A 16,745-nucleotide genomic window follows, 5' to 3' on the forward strand; every position below is an offset into this window, starting at 1 on the left:
GCAATAGATGTACAATATCTATGAAAGGCAGCCACTTGAGGGGTGGAAAGCAGCAGATAACTGGTAGATAAAAGGAAGGAGGACACCTTTAGCCAAGGACGCATAGGCAAGAGAAACAGCACTGCTTATAGAGAATGCACTGGAATCTTTACTGTCCTGGTGGCACAACCGGGACATTGGTTTTGAAGGCCTCTTCTGAACCCCCCCGCCATATGTAGTTCCCTTTATGAAGAGCTGAGTTAAAGTAGTCCAGAATTGAACTTTTGGTACCAGGGTGTTCATTGCTTTGAAATACCACTGAGCTAAAGGAAGGTTTGTTAGAGGATGACACATTGGGGTTTCACTGTATGTTTCCCCCAAAGGAGGGGGAAGGGTATCACCTTTTTTGTGAAGGTGCTTTCTGCTTGAGATGCATTATTTAGAGGATTCCTAAAGACAAATGAACAAAGGGGATTGTTCCACTTCAAAGAGAAAAGACCCTGATAAAAATCATGTGGGCTGGAGTGGAGCTACATTTGCCTATGCCAGACTACCTTTGTGGGGTAGCATTTAAATGTAAAGTGCTAGATGAGGGTATGAATGCAATTACCATAGATAACCTGTGAGTTTCGGGGGCTTCCGAATTTTAATAGCGAATTTGGTGTTAATGCATATTGCCAGATTGACGCTGCTATGAGTACCTGCTCTTGTTGGGGCCTTTCAGTTGGGTTTGATGGGATAGAGACCCCCAACTAACATCTGTTTATCAACAGACCAGATATGAGGATTGGCTGCGCAAACTTGCCCTCCAGCATTGTTGGCTTTGCCATTAGGCCCAACACTTAACCCAGTGGGACAACTTCTGAGGTTAGAATTAAAATTTTTAGTAAAGTTAATGTTTAAAATTAAAGGTACACAAGTTAAGAGGGAAGGTACTGTACATCTGGGGTCTGGCTCAAGTGATGCGGGATTACAGGTATCAGTTACAAGGATCACGGGATACATACATATTACATAACCAGCATAGACCCAGATTCGGGTGCGGGGTTTTTTAAAGCATCAGTGGATAAGTGGGCTCGGGTACACCACCCATGGAATGTATAAAGAGTCCTCCAATTCAGTATCAGTCTAGGGAATAAATACATGGGTGGGGTGCATCCCTTGGTTTGTCAGGGAAGGAAGTGGGTTATTTCCCTGGTTGGTGGTTTTGATTACTCAACGTGGTATTGACGGTGTCCCATGATGTGTTCCGTATAGATATCTCTGGACCACCTGATGGTGTCAGACACCATGAGCTGTCTCATGAGCCGGGCGTAGCGTTGCCTGACTCTACACGCTCTCAGTACCGGCTCGTTGTGGGGGTCCCACGAGCCCAGGGCTCCCATGATCAGGGCATGTATCCGGACCTACTTCACTCCTTTCAGTAGACAGTGTGATGAAGGAAAATTGCTACTTAGCACCAGATCCATTTACTGGGACACCCAATGGCCGTCTTGGCCTGTATCCAATCCAATTGAAACAAGACCAAGTACTCATAGCAATCCTGGTTCTGCAGTCCCATGGTGGATCCCAGTACTATTGGGCGGAGGTCTTGCTGACTTATCTTGGGATCCAAACTGTGTGGTTCTTTGTGCCCCCCTTCCCAGCCCAGGGGCTGCATCCCCAAAACTATTGTTTCTACCTTAATTCAACACTGTATTCACCTGTCACCTCTAAATGAGATGGAGAAGAGTCTCACTGGAGCACATCTTAATTTGATTATCCAGCTTTCTTGCATGCAGGAATCATCTGTGAAATACTCAGTGTTGAGAAGCTGCCTTTGCTGTGAATGGGGAAGTTCACACCTCTCCCCAGAGCTATTGTTTCAGATGTAAACACATCAAGGAATTATGTATATGGTGGCTTTTGACTTTGAAGGTTTTCTTTACAACCAGCAAAGAGTCCTGTGGCACCTTATAGACCAGGGGTCGGCAACCTTTCAGAAGTGGTGTGCCGAGTCTTCATTTATTCACTCTAATTTAAGGTTTCATGTGCCAGTAATACATTTTAACGTTTTTAGAAGGTCTCTTTCTATAAGTCTAGAATATAGAACTAAACTATTGTTGTATGTAAAGTAAATAAGGTTTTTAAAATGTTTAAGAAGCTTCATTTAAAATTAAATTAAAATGCAGAGTCCCCCCAGACCGGTGGCCAGGCCCCGGGCAGTGAGAGTGCCACTGAAAATCAGCTCGTGTGCCGCCTTCGGCACGCGTGCCATAGGTTGCCTACCCCGTTATAGACTAACAGATGTATTGGAGCATGAGCTTTCGTGGGTGAATACCCACCCATATAGAGTGGAGAATTGCACTGAGAACTTCAAAGCAGTATAGCCTTCTAGAGACTAGACTGTTTTGAAAATGTTGTGCTTAATTCTTTTCAAAATGAAATCTTAATTTTGGAGCTAAAATGTCAGTCATCTGGGGAAAGTATCTGATCTGGCCTAGTCCAATGTTGATGACCGCAACCATTTCAATTCACATAGTCAATTAAAGAGCCACGAGGTGTGATTGACACTCATCCGCTCCCGTCCCAGGTCAGATTTAGAAGTTAATATTTCTGCATTCTGTTACCTTGAGCCGCACAGCTCAGCACATCCATTGGATCCAGAGCTGGGATCCAGGACATCCAGTATCCTGATCCCAGCTCTGCTCACTATGTAATCTTGGGCAAATAATGAAGGTAAACATTTTCAAAAATGTCCACTAATTTTGGATGCCTACCCTGACATTCTTGATTTTTCAGAAGTGCTGAGAACCTACAGGTCCATTGATTTTGAAAATCAGGTTGGAGACCCGAACATGGAGGCACTCAAAATCAAAGTCTACTTCAGAAAACCTAGACCTTGCTTTCTGTTCCTCAGTTCTCTCCATGCCCTGAGCCGCTGTTTGTAAAATGAAAATGACAGTTACCTACCTCACCGGAGTCTAATGAGGGTTAGTGAACAGCTTGTATAGCATTTAGAAGGTGCAAAGGCAATATTTATAGATTCTGAGTTCAGAAGGGACCGTTGTGATCATCTAGTCCAGCGGTTCTCAAACTGTAGGTCAGGACCCCAAAGTGGGTCAGGACCCCGTTTTAATTGTGTCACCAGGGCTGGCGTTTAGACTTGCTGGGGTTTGGGGCCAAAGCCCAAGTCCTGCTGCCCGGGGCTGAAGCTGAAGCCTGAGCCACACCGCTCGGGACCAAAGCCCAAAGGCTTCAGCCCAGGGGAGTGGGGCTCAGGCGTCAGCTCTGCGCGGCAAGGTTCAGGTTACAGGCCCCCAGCCCGGGGCTGAAGCCCTTGGGCTTGGGCTATCTGCACTCCCTGCCAGGGGCGGCGGGGTTTGGGCTCAAGCTTCCCCCCACCTCCTGGGGTCATGTAGTCATTTTTGTTATCAGAAGGGGGTCGCGGTGCAATGAAGTTTGAGAATCACTGATCTAGTCTGACCTCCTGCATAACACAGGCCAGAGAACTTTCCCAAAATAATTCCTGGAGTAGATCTTTTAGAAAACCCACCCAATCTTGGTTTAAAAATTGTCAGTGATGGATAATCAACCACAGCCCTTGGTAAACTGTTCCAATGGTTATTTACTCTCACTGTTATAAATGTACACCTTGTCTCCAGTCTGAATTTGTCTACAAAAACAACAAGGCGTCCGGTGGCACCTTAAAGACTAACAGATTTATTTGGGCATAAGCTTTCGTGGGTAAAAAATGAATTCTTCAGATGAATTTGTCTAGTTTCCACTTCCAGCCATTGGATCATATTATACCTTTCTCTCCTAGAGAGCACATTATGAAATATTTGTTCCCTCTGTAGGTACTTATAGACTATAATAACCCTCTCTACCCCTACTCAAGATTCCCCTGTTCATGCATCTCAGGATCGCATTAGTTCTTTTGGCCTCTGCATCATACTGGGAGCTTGTGTTTAGCTGATTAACCATCATGACCCCCAAATATTTTTCAGTTGTTGCTTCCCAGGATAGAGCCCCCCATCCAGTAAATATGGCCTACTGTGTTTGTCCCAGATGTATACATTTACATTCAGCCATATTAAAGTGCATATTGTTTGCTTGCGCCCAGTCTACCACGTGGCCTGAATCTGTGACCTGTCCTGACAAGGTGGGTGAGGTCACGGCCGGTGTTACCACTAGGCGAACTAGGCGGCCACCTAAGGCGCCAAGATTTGGGGGCACCAAAAAGCGGTGTCCGGCATCACGGGAGTCAGCTGAGCGGGGCAGGGCGGGGAGCAAGGCCTCCATAACAAACCTGCCCCCGCAGTGAGGGGCGCCACACAGGACGGTCAGTGGGAGCCTGCGGCGGAGCAAGGAGGAGACAGCCGGCCAGGCACGGCTACCAGCGTGGCCGAGGGACGGACCGTTGGGGGAGGCAGGACGCAGTCCTGAGCTCAGGTGAGCTTCGCCCTCCAACGCGCTGTGCCTGGGGCCGGGCGCAGCCGCCTCCTGGGACGAGGGAAAGTGAAACTAAACCCCACAGCGCAACGGAGGGGAAAGGGCTGGCACAGGTGCCGCTTCCAAACACCGACCCTCCCCGGTGGCACTGTGCCAATGTGGGGAGCCGGCCCTGATCCCTAGGGAGATCCTCACCTGCTCCCTGGGAGAGCCCGGCTCTCCCCTCCTTGCTCCTGGGTTCCCCCCGGAGGGCGAAGTACTCAGAGCCTGGGAACCTTTAGAGACCCTGCAAGCTGGGGGCATTCTCAGCCTCTTCCTTGCTCATAGGTTCCCCCGGGCCAGAAGGAACCGTTGTGATCATCTCCTCTGACCCCCTTGTATTAATTCTAATGAATAATGCCACATTATTATTCATTTTTGAAAGTTTATAATAAGCGATGCTCCAGCGGGAAGGGAGTGTGTGTGTGGCGGGGGGGTGGGGGGGGCACAAGGTGGAAGTTTCGCCTAGGGCGCAAAATATCCTTGCACTGGCCCTGGGTGAGGCGATATCTTTTAGTTCACTGGATGAGTGCCTGACTAACCTAATTGCATTCTATGAGGAGATAACTGGCTCTGTGGATGAGGGGAAAGCAGTGGATGTGTTATTCCATGACTTTAGCAAAGCTTTTGATACAGACTCCCACAGTATTCTTGCCAGCAAGTTAAAGAAGTATGGGCTGGATGAATGGACTATAAGGTGGATAGAAAGTTGGCTAGATTGTCGGGCTCAACGGGTAGTGATCAACGGCTCCATGTCTAGTTGGCAGCCGGTTTCAAGAGGAGTGCCCCAAGGGTCGGTCCTGGGGCCGGTTTTGTTCAATATCTTCATTAATGATCTGGAGGATGGCGTGGACTGCACTCTCAGCAAGTTTGCCGATGACACTAAACTGGGAGGTGTGGTAGATACGCTGGAGGGTAGGGATAGCATACAGAGGGACCTAGACAAATTAGAGGATTGGGCCAAAAGAACCTGATGAGGTTCAACAAGGACAAGTGCAGAGTCCTGCACTTAGGATGGAAGAATCCCATGCACTGTTACAGACTAGGGACCGAATGGCTAGGCAGCAGTTCTGCAGAAAAGGACGCAGGGGTCACAGTGGACGAGAAGCTGGATATGAGTCAACAGTGTGCCCTTGTTGCCAAGAAGCCTAACAGCATTTTGGGGCTGTATAAGTAGGGGCATTGCCAGCAGATCGAGGGATGTGATCATTCCCCTCTATTCGACATTGGTGAGGCCTCATCTGGAGTACTGTGTCCAGTTTTGGGCCCCACACTACAAGAAGGATGTGGAAAAATTGGAAAGAGTCCAATGGTGGGCAACAAAAATTATAAAAATATAAATTGGAAAGAGTCCAATGGTGGCAATATAAAAATTATCCAGGGGGCTGGAGCACATGACTTATGAGGAGAGGCTGAGGGAACTGGGATTGTTTAGTCTGCAGAAGAGAAGAATGAGGGGGGATTTGATAGCTGCTTTCAACTACCTGAAAGGGGGTTCCAAAGAGGATGGATCTAAATAAATCAATTTAATTAATGGAGATATCCCATCTCCTAGAACTGGAAGGGACCTTGAAAGGTCATCGAGTCCAGCCCCCTGCCTTCACTAGCAGGACCAAGTACTGGTTTTGCCCCAGATCCCAAAGTGGCCCCCTCAAGGATTGAACTCACAACCCTGGGTTTAGCAGGCCAATGCTCAAACCACTGAGTTATCCCTCCCTCTCCCATTTAAAAAATTAATGGAGATATCCCATCAAAAGATTGCAGTCTAGACTGTTCTCAGTGGTACCTGATGACAGAACAAGGAGTAATGGTCTCAAGTTGCAGCGGGGGAGGTTTAGGTTGGATATTAGGAAAAACTATTTCACTAGGAGGGTGGTGAAGCACTGGAATGGGTTACCTAGGGAGGTGGTGGAATCTCCTTCCTTAGAGGTTTTTAAGGTCAGGCTTGACAAAGCCCTGGCTGGGATGATTTAGTTGGGGATTGGTCCTGCTTTGAGCAGGGGGTTGGACTAGATGACCTCCGGAGGTGCCTTCCATCCCTGATATTCTATGATTCTATGAGATATACCACATGCTGTGATGGGTATGGGTAGGACCCATGGATTTTGAAATATGTGTTATGGGGAAAGGGGGGGAGGGAATTGATTATCATAGCAGTAGAGTTATGGCTCCAGGTTGCATCTGTTGTTCTGGCAGGGTCTGGTGCTGCTTTGAGTTGGTGTGTCCTGGTCTGTGGGAAGCTTGCGTCTGATGATGAGCTTCACAAGGGTGAAGGCCAGAAGAAGGAATTTGGGAAAGATTTCTTTCAGGATGTGGTTCCCATGAAGGTTCCCATGGGTTGTAATTGTTGGCTGTAACCCCTAGGGGTTCCAGTGTGGCATAGTAGGTGACAACTAGGGGTTCACCAAATAACCATCTTCACCTAACAAAGACACCCCACCAGACACCCCACCAGAGAAGTAGATCACACATGGAATGGGCCACCCTAATTCCCCGAGAGAACCAGCTTCAGTACAGAAAAAAACAAACCACTGACCGCACACCCCCATTGTCATTTTGAATGGTTTCTTGCACTATGTATTAACAATCTGTTCCACTTCATATGTAGCTGTGACAAGTACTTTTCCCAGACCTGAAGAGGAGCTCTGTATCAGGTTGAAAGCTTGTCTCTTTTACCAACACAAGTTGGTCCAATAAAATACACCCCTCCAACCCTTTGTCTTTCTCATACAGGCAATATGTATTTATATAGCTAAATGGATAGTATGCAAATTACAGTTCGTTCTTATCAGTAATGTACGTGAGTCTTCCTGAATATGACGGCTTGCAGCACTTGATCTTCAAAGGAACGATTTCCTTGAAGTTTAGTTTACCATGTTTGGACACAGCTTGGATTAATATTTCCTAACAGGAAAACGTCATGAGTGTAGGCTTTCCTATGCAGGGCTTGGGTCGAGGGCTAGCGAGGCTGGGTTGTACACTGGTTCCTCACTTCCTCCTGCCTTGAGACCCACCCCAGACATCTGGCTGCCTCCCTATCTACTCTGCAGCTTCTGAGGCTCCGATGATACCACGTGCAGAGGGAGGTTCCCCCTACATCAGTGTCTGTGGGTCTGTGTTACTGACATGCCAGGTCCATTCCAATCTCCCCACTCAAAGGGGAAGCTCAACGTTAGGAGAGTTTAATGTAATGACACCAGGACAAGGAAAGGTGCAGGTAAACTGAGAAGACATGTTCATGAAATTAAAGATACAGGGCCTAATTTATCATTGCAGCCAGATTGAGTTTGGCACTGGATTTGGGGTGGGAGGAAGGGACACCCTGGATTCAGGCAAAATTAGAACTGCTCAGGAACTGTTATTTAACTCAGCAATGGCAGGAGCACAGTAGCTCTCCACAGCCAAGCTCATTTTCTCCCAGGATTCAACATCCTTCCCATGAGGGTTCCTGGGAGAGCTGGCCCAAAGCTAGCTATGTTGGCTCTATGCCATGCTTGTATTCCTCCCATGCCAGGGGGATGCCCTGTTGACCAGTTATGGCAAATTGAAGGGACTTGGAACAAAGCGGTAATCACAGATCTGGCCCAGCGGAGAAGGGTGCCAAAATCAGGAAACTAGTTAGGGGAGATAACGGGTATGAATGATTTGGGTCCAGAAGCACAGTTCCAAGTTGCTACTATTCATATTCCTGCAGACTCCATTCTAATCAATGCAGAGCAATCTTTTTCCAAATATAAAAGTTCTCGAAGTACTTTCAGAATTAACAAGTTAGGAGAATTTGGTTCTACTTTGTAACATTTTTATGTGCATAGCACTAAACCAGATTTTAAATGTTAAAAGCCTTATCAGCCCTTTTTATCTCCTTTTATCTTATCACCCATGTGCTACTGGACAGTGGAGTTACTGATTTCCAAATGAAGATACAGGAGAAAAAGAAACCCTTGGTCAATCACATGTTTAGCAAAGCTGCCAGCTGGCATCCTTGCTCAAACCAGTCGCTTTTCACATTCAGACAAAACGAGTACATAGCCACTGTGTAACATGGACAAATTGTGCTGCTTCTGCCCATGTGCTTGTACCCCTTCCTCACCTATCATATCTGAAACAAAACTAGAACAGAGCCTCAAGTTGGGGCTTTCCTTATGAAATGTATGTTTAAATGTGTAGTTTGCATTCTAGTGCGGTCTGTTACATTATTTTCTTAAACCAAGATTTTCATGGGGAGTGGGTCCTGAAGTTGCCAGGATGGTGGGAGAAATGTGTGCAAACAAGGCCATGTCTACCCTACAGAGTTCGGTTGACACAAGTGATATAGTTGTTTGCAGTGTTGTAGCATGTTGGTCCCAGCATATGACAGAGACGAGGTAGGTGACGTAATATCTTTTATTGGACCATGCGTACAGTTGGCAGCTTTCTGTATATCCCTCAGAGGCATGCACATCTGGCTGCTTGTGTTGGTGCAGTGCGTATTCACCATGAGTGGTTGCGTTGATATAAACTGGTGCACCACAGGTAGGCATCCCAATAACCCCTTGCGGCTGTCTGGCCCAGAACCTTATGGGACATTTTTGTGGTGCTTTGTGGAATACAGGAATTCACCCCGGGATTTCTGGGAACTAGGGATCAGGTCCCCTCAATGCCATTTTCTCCATCCCACAATGATTTTCCCACCCTGTATTTTTTGTGGTGTTTTTAAAACTCCCACAGTCCTGTGGACTACTTTTCGGCCTCTGCCATTGCTCTGACAGCTGCGTGGACCCTGCAGAGCTCAGCACGATTCTAATGACCATTGCTTACATGGGAAGTATGATTTTCCTGTATTTGCAGAACTTGAACAGCTCAGGGAGGCCTTAAAAGACCATTTTAACAGTCAGCCACAGTAGTGTTTTGTGCTGATTTTATGAACTAGTGAATCTTCATGTATATGGCGCCATAGGCATTGACTTTCCCTCTTTCCCGTGTGTGCTTGCCCCCCACTCTGCCCCTGGCCCCGCCTCCACTCCACCCCTTCCATGAGGCCCCGCCCCTGCCTCGCCTCTTCCCACCTCTGCCCTGCCCCTATTCCAACCCCTTCTCCAAAGTCCGCCCCCTCCCTGCCCCTATTCCAACTCCTTCCCCAAATCCCCACCCCGGCACCGCCTCCTCCCCTGAGCGTGCCACGTTCCCGCTACTCCCTCTCCCTCCCAGAGCTTGCTAACGCTGCCAAACAGCTGTTTGGCGGCAGCTGGGCAGGAAACGCTGGGAGGTAGGCGGAGGAGTGGGGACACGGCGCGCTATGGGGAGGAGGAGGTGGGGTGGGGGGTGAGGGGAGCTTGGCTGCCAGTGGGTACAGAGCACCCACTAATTTTTCCCCATGGGTGCTCCAGCCCCGGAGCACCCACGAAGTTGGCACCTATGTATGGAGCTTAAATATGGATGGGGTATTGACTCCCATTATGAATTCTGTAATGCAGCAATTATGCTTGGTGTAAACTACAGTAATAAACTAACTCTGAGTTTCCAAAAATAGAACTTTATTGTATGCAAAGAAACAGGAAATAAAGTTAAAGAAAAATATACAGGTTAAAACTATTTTAGCAGCACTGTAAAAGGGTGAGCCGTACTGGAAAAACACAAGGAAACAATACATGCTTATGTTTATGTATTAAAAAGCATGACAGTGTTTCAGCCCTGGTACAAAACATGTAGTTCATTGTGGTTGTTCCTGTGGTTTTGCAGGTCTGTGTATGTATAGCTACAGCTCTCCTTGCTTTCCACCCCCTGCATGGAGTGATTGGGGTAGGGGGTTTGTACCATGCTGCCCCCTGTCATGTGGAGGGAGCATGACCATGGAGTTTTTCATGGATTGGAAAGACTGCTGTGTCTCTGGGTAGGTGGGTCGATAAATGTTGCCTAGCACTGAGATTGTTGCCTGAGTGAACCCATGATGTCCTGATGAACTTCCTGATGTACCTTTCAGTCCTCTCTTCTAGCAACCACTCTCTCCATTTTCAGTCCTTCTCCCTGGTCACGGTCATATAGCCCCTCCAAGCCCTGTGTTCCCAGTCAGTGGCTGTAAAAGACTGGAGGATAGCGCAGAACGTATCCTCCCTAGTTTGCTTCTTTCTCCTCTTGATCGGGGGCAAACGTTCAGCAGGCATGGAGGGGGCACCTCTCCAGGCCACCACGCCAGGCTACTGATTAAAACAGACAGATCCACCATTAGATTTACAGTCCCTACGGAAAGGGAAGGAGAAGCCTCAGAACCCCCTTACGTTATAAACACCTGTAATAAGAAATATTAAGTGTCACTTTAGTTTTGGAGTCCTTGTTACAGCACTGCTCTGCAGCTCAAACCATGGTGGGTCTGGCCTAGCCTGGTGGGGAGGAGGTGGGGTGTTCTGTGGCATAGAAAGTTTTAGACGCTTGGGCACCAATGGACACGAGTATCGGGAAAGTGGAGTGAATACTGCCAGTATATTCCCAGGTAGTGGTTACTCTGTCTGAGCTCTTGCTCCTGAGGGTGACAGGCGGAGGCACAGAGAACCCAGCTGCGACTGGCATCCCAAAGCCGCCTGGGCCCATATGCTGCTAGCCTGTTTACTGCAATGGTGCCAGTGGAACTCATCGCGGAGTGGCATGGGAAAGTCTCCTATTGCAGGGGAAGAAACCAGGCTGCCATCCCTAGAAATGTTTGGGAGGGGATTGCAGAGTATCTCCAGGAAAGTTTTATTGGGATCACTCAATAACTATCCCTATTCAGATAAACAAAACACTGTGCATGGCCCCCCACCTTCCAAAGAATGGAAGAGCGGATGCTGCCTCTACCTATTTCTTCTACTTCTATCTGAGTAGAGATCACTGATCTGGTGTGGACTGTGTAATGCGGACTGCCATGCCATGCTATTTTTAAAATGGATTTTCTCATGTTTTATGAGTGACGTGAGCATTGAGAAGCCAATGCCTTTGTTCTGTAAATGTGCGGATGGGATGAGTGCCATTTTTAAATGGGGAAAAAGAGGCGCTCCTTCCCCCCCCACCCCGGTTGTGTACTGCAGGGGTCTTCATCTCAGACTCCCGTGAAGTGTCCACATTCGAATGTGGGGTGCTTGTGGGGTCCACACCAAGTATAACATGCTGGTCATTGTAGGAGAGGAAGGTCTTCCAAAAAGCTGGTAGAACATTATTAGTGCCAGTGGAGCTAACTAACAGTAGATTGAACTCCAGCCTTCGCCAAAGGTAGCGACAATAAACGATCTATAAGCAGACACCTAGGGCACTTACAATTTGTCATGCTCCTGGATTCTTAGCAGGCCCTGAAGAAAGTGGAAGCCACAATGTGGCTTCTTCATTAACAGGGTGGTTGAAATATGGTAGTTTTTCAGCATTAAAACCTGTCTCCTGCTCCAGGTTTGTAATTGGTGTTGTTGGCAGCGAGCCAGGCACTGCGAGCAGTTCTGTCTCGAAAGGACAAAACCTCCATTACTTTATGCTCTCTAATTCTCACAAGGTGTGCTGGTGTCTATCAATAGAGTCGCCATGAGGTAATAGAAATTACAAGCCTCCCCAGACTTATTTGTCTGAAAGCATTTCTTGTAAAAATAATTATGCGAGTCTCCAGAACTGTGATACATGAGAATAGCAGAAGAGAATTTTCGCAAATTAAAATGCAACATAAGGTTCTTTATCATAAGCTGAGAGAGAGAGAGAGAGAGGCTTCCATTCTACTGCATGGCAGTAGCTTATGCACAAAAAAAAAAAAAAAAAAAAGCAAACCCTACTACCTCTTTCCCTTTGCAGCAGAACTGGCATAGACCTGATGCCCAAGTGAGGGTATGATTAAGGAGAGAGATGGTTTTATGGTGAAGGTAATGGCTTGAGATGCAAAAGAACTGGGTCCAATTCCTGCCTTGGCCACAGATTCCCTGTGTAATCTGAGGCAAGTCACTGCCCATTTCTGGGCCTCAATTCAGGGGCCTGTGAAATGGGTATAATGCTTTCTGCCTTGTCTATTTAGATTGCAGGCTTTTCAGCTCAGGGCCTTTGGTGTTGTCCTACACACTAAATAGCACTGGTTTAGTTAACTTGCGGCAAACCTCTTTGGGGTAAGAGTGATTTACTGCGGTTTAGTTTAAACCTGTTCCCAATCAATTGAAGCTAAACTGAAATAAAGGATGTAACTAAATTGCTTTAAGTTAAACCAGTGCAACTGTTTCCTGTAGAGAAGGCCTTACTCAGGCTGGGTGCTGAGGATCAGATGTCTCCAGAGCTGAACAGTTGTCATGACACTTGGCTTGTAGCAAGACAGCAGCGTTTTTATTATAATTATTATAACCCGATTGCATTAATCCATGGCAAAATGTGCAGTGAAAGCCCTGGTCCTGTGTCACTCACAGATCAAGCATCTTGTGGTGTACATCACTGCACAGTGCCACACACCGCAGCTTAACTCAGAGCTACTCAATGTTAATGTATCTAAGTGTCCGCAGATAAAACCTACTTAAACAAGGAAAGCAAATAAAACTGCAGCAAATCTCCATTGGTAGATTGGTTTTAACTGTGTGCCGATTATCTTAACTCTATTCTTCTGCTGCTCACATGGTGTCTGCCCAGTGTCATTCAGTTTCAGCATCATATGCTGACAGTGCAGAGGATTTGCTTCAATCAGAGCTCTTAGCAAGGATAAGTGAAAGGCCAGAGCATGGAATGAGGTACAGGAAGTTAATTATTATTTATACATATGGGCTACATTCACATCAGGACTTAGGGAGCCTAGCTGCCCCTTTAGGAACCTAAGTCCCAGACTCAGGGATTCACAAAGCCCCTGCTCGGCTGCCACCGAACGCTGTCGATAGCTAAACTCGCTCGGCGTCTGCATTTTTGCAGTAGAAGGTCCCTAGGCACCTATGCTTCTGCCACTGAGTGGGCTCACACCGCAGCCCTACACCAGGTGTCTGGATGGGCGAGCCCCAGAGTGATTCATGAAGAAGGTGGGAGACCCAGGGTTCAGTCCCCCTGCTCCAATGATTTTTTTTTTAATAAGCCACAGTGGAACAGCTTCAAGAGGCGAGAGTGAGGGAGCCCCACCTCCGACTACTCCATAACCCGATGGGTAGGGTACTCCGTAACGCCACTGAGAGGTGGCAGATCCCAGTTCAACTCCTTTCTTGCACTCAGGTGGAGGGGGGGGGATTTAAACCAGGGTCTCCCCCATCCTTTACCACCCCCCACAGTTCTTTTGTGTAAGCTCCTCTGTAGGGGCCTGATCCAGCAGGCGAGCTCTGAGCATGCTTACTTGATTGGGCCCTGCTAGGGTTGCCAACCCTCCCAGATTGTCCTGGAGTCTCCAGGAATTAAAGATTAATCTTTAATTAAAGATTATGTCATGTGAGGAAATCTCCAGGAATTTGTCCAACCAATATTGGCTCTCTAGACCCCACCCATGAGTTAGGTGGAGGAGTGCCTACCTTTGCCCGGCTTGTGAATTGCTCTGGGGCTTAGGCATCTGGACGCTGGCCTGGGGCTGCTGTGTGCCTACTCAGAGGCTGGACCATAGGTGCCTAGGGAACTTTTACTGCAAAAATGCAGGCGCCGAGCAAGTTTAGGCACCTACAGGGATTGGGGGTAGCTGAACAGGAGCTTTGTGAATCCCAGTGGGGCCTGATTTTGGCATTTAGGTGTCTGAAGTGGCAGTTAGCCGCCTTTTGTGAGTCTACCCCAGAGAGGCTGTGACTTGCCCAAGGTGGAGCAGGAAACTGAACCAAAGTGTCCCAAGTGCTAGGCTAGTGCTCTAACCACTGGACCATACTTCCTCTCTGCTGTCTGGCGACTCTTATGGAGCTGTGCCTCCGTCCACCAGGTCTGAATTTTAACCATCCTAACCTTCTGCTTGCCTTGGAAAGAAGGAGCGGCCTGCATTTGCACCAGGGTTGCTGATGTTGCAAGGCATGACTGAAATGCCCTTGGAATTTTTGAGGGGAGGGGAGCTCTCTAAAGAGGGCTCCTAATGAGATATTTCAATTTGAAGGTAATGCACATAAAGTACCAGACTCTTTTAATGTCTCTAGGACATTCCCCAGTGCTTGTACACACAACACTTTTCCGGGACTAACAGTAAAACAAAGGGCTCAACTCTGTCTCGAGATCAGCCTCTGAGTGGCTCTCTCAAAAGTGGGATGCACACAGAGAAACTAGCACTCCAGGAATCTGGGCTAAATTAGCAATCTCAAAAAATGAGCAGAATCTGCCAATGACTTGCCCATGGTCACACAATGAGTTAGTGCAGGGAGGCCGATCTCCCAGCTCCATACTCAATATAGACGACAGGAGTCAGTGGGTGTTAAACGTGCTGGATTAGGAGGACGCAGAAGAGCTGGGCTCTAGTCACAGTTCTGCCATCGACATTGTGAGTGCTCTCAGGCAAGCTGTGCCCTTCAACTCCCTGCCTGTAAAATGGGGACAAAGTTACTTCTTTTCACCCTGCTTTTGTCTTGTCTATTTGGGTCATTAGCTCTCTGGGGCAGGGATGGAGCCTTATCATAGAATCATAGAATATTAGGGTTGGAAGGGACCTCAGGAGGTCATCTAGTCCAACCCCCTGCTCAAAGCAGGGCCAATCCCCAACTAAATCATCCCAGCCAGGGCTTTGTCAAGCCTAACCTTAAAAACCTCTAAGGAAGGAGATTCCACCACCTCGCCTTCCTTTCAGTTTGTACAATATGTAAGCTGGATCTCTGCGGGGTTTTCAGGTGCCACTGCAATATGCCTGAAAATGACACAGCCCTTCAGGACAATGAGATTGCAACACTGACACTCCCGGTAGGAATTTGGGTCTGGAAAGCAGCGAGTGATTTCACGAGTTGTAAATGTAGCCTGTTGTGTTTGTGACGGATGTTCTGGATAATCCGATTTGCATATTTTACTGATGTAAGAACACAAAATAGAAATTGAGTCTAGGAAATGTGAGCAGGCGTTGCATCATTCTGTGGCATGTGTCATGCTTTCCAGTGGCAGTCCACAGCCAAAATGCTAGTAGTGACGTGCCTTTTGACATGGCTGGAGCCCTGCCATGAAATGTAGCACGGCCCTACTGTAAAACAATGCTATGCAAGTATAATCTCACCAAGGAAATGGATTGCTGGGCTATATAAAAATTAAATACTTGCCATTCTGTGGTGTGTGCCATGTATGGATCTCAAAGCATGTTATATATTATTTGTAGTACGGGAGCAGCTATAGGACCCAGCCAGGATCAGGCTGCATGGTACCAGGCCTGACACATGCGCATAGGGCAGGAGTCCTTGGCCCAAACATTTTCAGTCTAAATACACCAGCCCAGCAGCGCAAGGGCTGGAAGGGGAAATTAGAGACACGGCAAGGTGAAATGACTTCCCTGTGGGTCACTAGGCATGTCAGTGGCAGAGGCAGGAACAGAAACCGGGTGTGATGATTTGGGAGTGCTTAATGTGACAATTTGGGGGTCTGGCTGTATCACTTCTGATTTGTGGATGATTTTATGAAAGGATACCATAGGAAATTACTGTCCCCCCCCATGAATTAACCGGGTTGTGTCATGTCTCACCAGACCAGAGACAATGATCAGCGCTCAACAATTATCTATGCAAAGTGAAACACCTGGAGGCAATGGGTTTACTCTAGCTGGGAGAAGACACTTCCTCGCCTGTGTTTGAAGGTGTGGGGTTGAGAGGAATGCAAAGTTACTCTAGAAGGAGAAGCAGGTGACCCCAGCAGGAGTCTCTAAAGGTCCTCACAGGGCGGAACTGGGGGTGGGCGGGCGGGGAAGACCCGTTTTGCACCAGATTAAGATGAGGGTGGCTGCTGCATTAGCCCAGTGGGACGGGGGCAGAGGACCCTGCCTTACGGAACACAGCAAGTCCCCCAAGGCCTCCCAAGGGAAGGGTGAGCTAGTGAGGGACATTGCATTTGGGATAGTCTATTGTTGTGTATGATCTGTACACACCTGTGCTTTATCTGTTAAGTAAAGAACATCAAAGTGTTAGACTATGCAAAGTGTGTGTGTGTGTTGTCTGCTTCCCAGCTGCTGCATTGTGCCCCTGCCAAAGTTCAACTGTAACCAGGGGCTGCGTACCTACGGGGCGGAGTTCTGAGGAGGGGATGAGTTTAAATACTGGGGAGTCTGAAGGGACAGTGCTGCTCCGCGGCTAGACAGCAAGTTCCAACACTCGCAGGAGGGTGCTAGCTAGAAGGGCTGAGCCCTGAGTGTACACCAAGAGACCCTGAGCATGTGGCAATGGCTGGACTCCATCCAGCTTCCAGGAGCTTGAAACTCCCCA

Source organism: Malaclemys terrapin, chromosome 2, assembly GCF_027887155.1.
Source record: "Malaclemys terrapin pileata isolate rMalTer1 chromosome 2, rMalTer1.hap1, whole genome shotgun sequence".
NCBI classification, from domain to species: domain Eukaryota; kingdom Metazoa; phylum Chordata; order Testudines; family Emydidae; genus Malaclemys; species Malaclemys terrapin.